Source organism: Asparagus officinalis, chromosome 1, assembly GCF_001876935.1.
Source record: "Asparagus officinalis chromosome 1, Aspof.V1, whole genome shotgun sequence".
Taxonomy (NCBI): Eukaryota; Viridiplantae; Streptophyta; class Magnoliopsida; order Asparagales; family Asparagaceae; genus Asparagus; species Asparagus officinalis.
Window position 1 is genome coordinate 31,605,199 of NC_033794.1, and position 6,577 is coordinate 31,611,775.

Genomic DNA, 6,577 nt, shown 5'->3' on the forward strand with positions numbered 1-6,577 from the left:
TTTCTTAAAAATATACCTTAGAGTTATATATAAATGTTTTCTTGAGTGATAACTCTGGCTCCAATTAGATTATCTAAAAGTTATCAAGTGAATTTAGTTATTTACTGACTTCTTTAATTTGGCAAGTTGACCGAATTTTATGGGTATTTTCACTACAAACCCTCACGAGACTACAACTCGTCCACTAGAGTAACCTAGGGGTTTAAAGGCTTGTTGTATGCGCTAAATACAACCGTGATTCCTACGAAAGTGAGTTAAGATTTTCTTTGCTAGAGGACTAGCAAAAGTTTAGGTGTGGGGATATTTGATAATCATATTTTATTACAATTTTATACCCTCATTATCTATTTTATATGAATAAATACAACACTAATAACTACTTTTATCTTTAATTGCAAGTTAATAAAGAATAAATCCCAAAAATCTCATCTCTCAACAAAGACCCTTGAGTAAATGAAGAAATAAGAGAATTAATTTTTGAAAATCACATGTGTGCAAGGAACCTGATTTGGACTTGGTTGCTTAAAAATGAATTGGACTTTTATGCAAAAATCACAAGCTGCTACAGTGGACCGGAACCAAGGCTGCAAAGTTTGATTTTTAAGGCCGGTGGTTGCTGACATTGGACTTGGATCAAAAGAATTGGGCCGGATTTTGCTTTACAAATCAAATGAATGAATTGGGCCGGTTTCTTCATTGGACTTAGCTCATGGACCGGACCTCATTTTACTTGCTGCAGATCATTTAATGGAGAATAGGGGCCGGACTTGATTTAAAAGCTATGGACCTCATTTTACTTGCTGCAGATCATTAATGGAAAATTGGGCCGGACATTTTACATTGGACTTAGATTTGATTTTCTTTTGAAAATCAAGTGAATCACATGGGCTGCAGTTGATTTTTGAGGACATGGGCTGCAGTTGATTTTAATCAAATAAATGGGGACTTAGGCTGGGCCGAAAATTGATTGTTGGAAAATTAGAATTTCGTTTTCTCTTTGAAAATCAAATGAATCATATGGGCTAAAGAAGAACCAAAAAGCAAATTCAAAGGTGGAGATTGTTGCTTGGGGCTCAAGACAAATCCAATGACTCATATTCATTGAAAATTACTATAAATAGGGGTAGAGAGTGAGGGGTTAAAGGTGTGAAAATTTTTATAACTCCTTTTGGAGAGGATGGCTACTCTTAATTGAGAAGGTCTTCCAAAATTGTAACTTTTTGTTGCAATTAATAATAATAATTTTTTCACCACTTTAAATTTTTCTCTTCTTCTCTTTGTTGGATGATGAAGATGAAGAATTATTTGAAGGTTTGCATTTCTCTTTCCTTTTTTTCTTTTATTTCCTTTTTATTGCTTATTAGTGTAGATTTATTTCTATGCTTGTAGTTTAGATTTTATTTTCTTGTTAAATAGCCAAGAGGCTAGAACCCTCTTGCCTTAGATTTATTTTATGCTTATAGAGTAGATTTATTTTCGTGTATTTAAATTCTTGTAATTTTATTTTGTAGTTTAGATTTTGTAATTTATTTTGTAGTTAGATTTTAATTTCTTATACTATTCACCTTGAGGCTAGAACCCTCTTGGGTTTAGTTTTTCTTTTTGTTTATTTTTATTTTGTTTGATTCGCCTTTAGGCTAGAACCCTCTAGGGAATCACCCTTTTCTAAGAAGTGGGTTCAATTGTAGATTACCCATACCATTTTTAATTTCTTGCATTTTCTTTTATTCTAGAATTTTGTTCTTCATTCTTGATTTTTTATTTGTTTCTTGATTTTATTCATTTTTTTTCCTTCTCACCTTATTGATCATACTCATTCTTTTTCAAATCCACTCTAACTTACACTTTGCATCTATTCACACACCATTTCCACTCTCTCAATCTCTTCACAATCACATTCACTTATCACTCCTATTTGTCACGCACACAACATAAGAACCGATTTTATATTTTCTCCTACAAAACACCTTCCTCGTGGGATCGATATCTTAAATACTATAACTTGCCACGGTTGTGCACTTGCAACCTTTATGGTACATGTTTATGCCGCATCATATACATATATAGAAATATGTTATATATACATATATTATATATATACATATATTATACATATATAAAAATATATAATATATACATATATTATACATATTATATACATTTATATATACATATATAATATAATACATAAAAATAAAAAATAAAAAAATAAAAAAAAATAATCCGGGCCGGGCCGGGCCCGGGCACAAAAGAACCGGCCCAGGCCGGGCACAAAAGAACCGGCCCGGGCCCGGCCCGGAGCCCAGACTTAGCCCGGGTTTCCGGGCCGAGGCCGGGCCTGGCTCCGGGCTGTTTTGGACAGCCCTAATTTCGCCTCTCTACATGCTCTCAGTTGGGGACTAAAGATTTTAACCCATTCTCCTTTGTTCTCTGCAAAATAAAAGAATCGAGCCCTCTTTTGATCATTGCACACAATCCAAAATCAATTTAGCCTGCATATGCTTCTAATTTGATGATCCCTATACTTCCAACCATTTAGAAAAATTAACTGAAACTTAATTCGGTGTTTTCATCAGCAAAGAATGAAGATGAGCAGTAAAAGGAGCTGGGGAAAGAATACTGTAGAAGAAAAACACAGCAGCAAGAAAAAGGAAAGTTTAATTGAAAATTCCAAAAGTAGCCCTAACACAGCAGCAAGAAAAAGGAAAGTTTAATTGAAAATTCCAAAAGTAGCCTTACTTGCCATTTCTAATTTGTCACGCTCGAAAAGTACAAGGTTAAATAATTTTAGAAAGACATTTTCCAACTAAGCTGTCCCCAAAAAAAAACCTAAATTGCCATCATTCCTATTTTACATTTAAAAGACATAATAATAAGGGGAAAATGTGTCTAGACCCCTCAAAAATAAAGGGGATGTAGTCCAGCCCCCCATTGTTTTTTCCTTATGTTTTACGCCTCCAAAATGTGGTCTGCCCCCTTTCACACTATCCCACGAATTTTTTTCCAAAATTACCTCTTCCCCTTTTCTTCTTATTCTTCTTCTTGTCCTCCTCCTCTGTGTCTTTCTCCTCCTCCTCTCCCCTAACTGCTCCTCTCCCCTCTCTCTTCTCTCCTCCTCTTCTTCTTCTCCAGACCCTGGCCAACACCCCTCACCCCTCCTCCCTCCCCGGACCCCGTCTCCGACCTCCTCCTCCTCTGCGTTAAGTTCTTTGTCTGGGCCGGTCACTAGCGCTCTCACCCTACCGCCGCATCTGCTCTGAGCTTAAACCTCTCCCTCTTTCAGATCCACAATGGACTTTGAAGGAGATTCTCTCTTCTTCTTCTTCTTCTTCTTCTTCTTTTTATTGGTTCTTGATTTCGAATTGAAAGGGAAATGGTGTTCGATCCGAGGCAAGTGGTTGATGCTTTTCTCACTCTGTCAACGTTCACGATGCTTGGGAATATGATTAAGCAGGATCACTTTGATTCATATTAGGTACGATCTTTATTACTTGAGCTTGAGTTGGAGTTTTTGAATTTGATTGAGTTTTTAGGTTCATTGTATTGGATTTTGGACTTCCATGTTCGATTTGTGATTAAATTGGGTGTTTTGATGTTGAATTATGTCAATGTATTGAGGATTTGATGCGGATCTATTCTTAGTCTTGATGAAGATCTTTGTGAAGGAAAGATTATTCTGAATGTAATTGACATTAATTTTTATTTCTATATTTACTTCATTAGAGTGTGGTTTGAATAGGTTGCAATTTGGTTTTAGTTTAGAGTGTGGACCTGAAGGTTTTCTTGAAGAAAAGGAAGGGATGCTTCAACACATGTTCCCTAATTGCAAGCAAATGCCTGGTAAGATTTCTTGCATACAAGGTGTTTGATATAATGCCTCGGTGAGAAGAAATGGTTTTATTGGAGAAAATGGCTCAATCTCAGGCGTGAGTTATAATTTTTATGGTTGTGGAATGTCGAATCATTCTCTAGTGACTACTATTCAATTCTAAGATTGTTGTACTAATGATCCTTATGTTGCATCCAGAATTGCTTATAACGTGTCATGTTTTGTTGTTTAGTTGATTATACTACGTGTTCTTGTGGTTTGGTTGTACTTAGATCAAAATTTAATGAAATATATTGTGTCTATTTAGTGATCAATTTGGTGTAATTTATTACGAATGTATGTGAAATATATTATGGCTGTCATGTGAATATGTACAACTTCATTCAAATCAAACTTGATATGCATAATAAACTGGAGATTATATATAAATTATGTACATCAAAACCTGAATATTATGATACATAATATGTACGTAATCTTGAGGTTATTGTGTACATAATATATATAAATCATGTACATAATCTTCAAGTTGCGATACACTATTAAATCTCATTATATGTTAACTCTCCTCATAACATATTAACTTTTCAGCTGAACATGTTAACATTCCTCATAATATGTTAACTTTCATTGTTACATGTTAACTTTCATAATAACATGTTAACTTTCTTCATAAATTATGTTAACTTTCATCATTATATATTAACTCTCCTCGTAACATGTTAACTTTCAGCTGAACATGTTAACTTTCAGCATAATATGTTAACTTTTATTGTTACATGTTAACTTTACGCTAAACATGTTAACTAAAATTTGATGTGTTTGAAAGACTAAAATTTCTAACTGAAATGCTGATATGTGAAAATCAAAAAGTTCTAAGATTGTAAGTCTAATCATGTCGTGATTATCTTTTTTTCTAAAATATGCTCCAGCGTACAAAATATAATTAAAATTAAAATTTAAGCTAAAAATGATGCATTTAACCTGAACATGTTAACTTTCACGTGTGCATGTTAACTCTCATCTGTATATATTAACTTTTAGGTGTATATGTTAACGTTTAGGTTTATATGCTAACTTTCATAATAATATGTTTACTTTTTTATAACATGTTAACTATCAGCTGAACATGTTAACTTTCATCATAATATGTTAACTTTCACTATTACATGTTAACTTTCACTATAATATGTTAACTTTTAATTGAACATGAACATGTTAACTTTCATCGTAACATGTTAACTTTCAATTGAACATGTTAACGTTCATCATAATAAAATTCTTATATTCTTATAGCTGATATTGCTTGAATACACGATATGGTTAGACTTACAATCTTAGATATTACAAAAATATAATATAATGTGCTACAAAAGTCTTGACAACCTACATACCAAAAGTATTGTGCTAATAAGCAATCCACACCAATCACCAATTGGTTCGTTACAATTAGCTTGACTGTGACTTGTAGCTTTGCATCGAGAATATTTCAGTGGATGTTTATAAATTATTCTGTTGTTTATATGTCTAGTTCTATTTCTTTACTTCTTTTTAGTAGTAATTGGTGACAATATCTCGATTTCATCTCACACTTCACTTCTCATAGTTTAGGATGAGATAAAAAACTTGGTCATAGCTTTTTTTAAATGCTTCTATGAAAATAAAGCAGTAAAAGCTAATAGGTTTGGATGAAAGTTAACATAAAGCAGCGAAAGTTAACATTCAATATAAAAAGTTAACATACTATGATAAAAGTTAACACGTTCTGTTAAAAGTCAACATATAACTATTATAGTTAACATTTTCCCTTTTCTTTCTCTTGTTCATATTTTTCCCTTTTTCATTTTTCTGTTAGTTTTCTAGGATTTTCCATATTAATCCTTATATTTTTAATATTTTTGAAATGGGTCACTAAAATTATTCAAATTGCTCTCATATAAAGCACAATAAAATTGAGAGACCGTGACTCTTAACTCAACAGTTTGACAAGAATTCTATCAAATTAATCCTACCACTAGTAAAATCACAACAACTCACATATAACCAAATAAAGATGACCCTACAATTGCCAAAGATATACAAGAACTCAATAATCTTGAATCCAAGAACATAATTTCTATAACAATTGACAACACATCAGGGCATTTAGCCAATAACTCTCAATACAATATATACATACAACTCAAAACTTTGAATCTATGAGCATAAGATCACAACAACCGACAACACATCAATGTAATTTTCAGTCTAGTCCTTCTACTTCATCATCTCTCCAAAGCACTTGATCGTCAATATTAGAGAGCTTACCATCATCTAATCTCTTCCAAGTCCTCATAGCTTCAATTTCTAATCAATGCCTCTTACCCCTCCTTAGGCTAGCCGAAATAACCCTTGCTCGCCGAGGCCAATGAGCTCTTCCATAGCTATATGGTAACCAAATCCCCCGTTGTAACAAAACCATATACCATTAATTTTGCCACAAAAAGCATTAAGGTGATAGTGACCAAGGAAAACTGCCTTTATATCTCCCATAGAGACTAGGGATTTTGAAACACCGGAGTTGACAGAGGAACAAGTTACTCCTTCTTTGAACCAGTGTAGGGAGGCAACCAAAAACAGATGCTGAAAACATACCTAAGCACAAGCATTTGCAGAAGCAAGTAATAGGTCCCGCTACAGTGATAAATCGACCACGAGGGTGTCGTGGAAGCGGGCGTTAAGGCGGGGGTTGTCGAGGCTGAGAGGGCC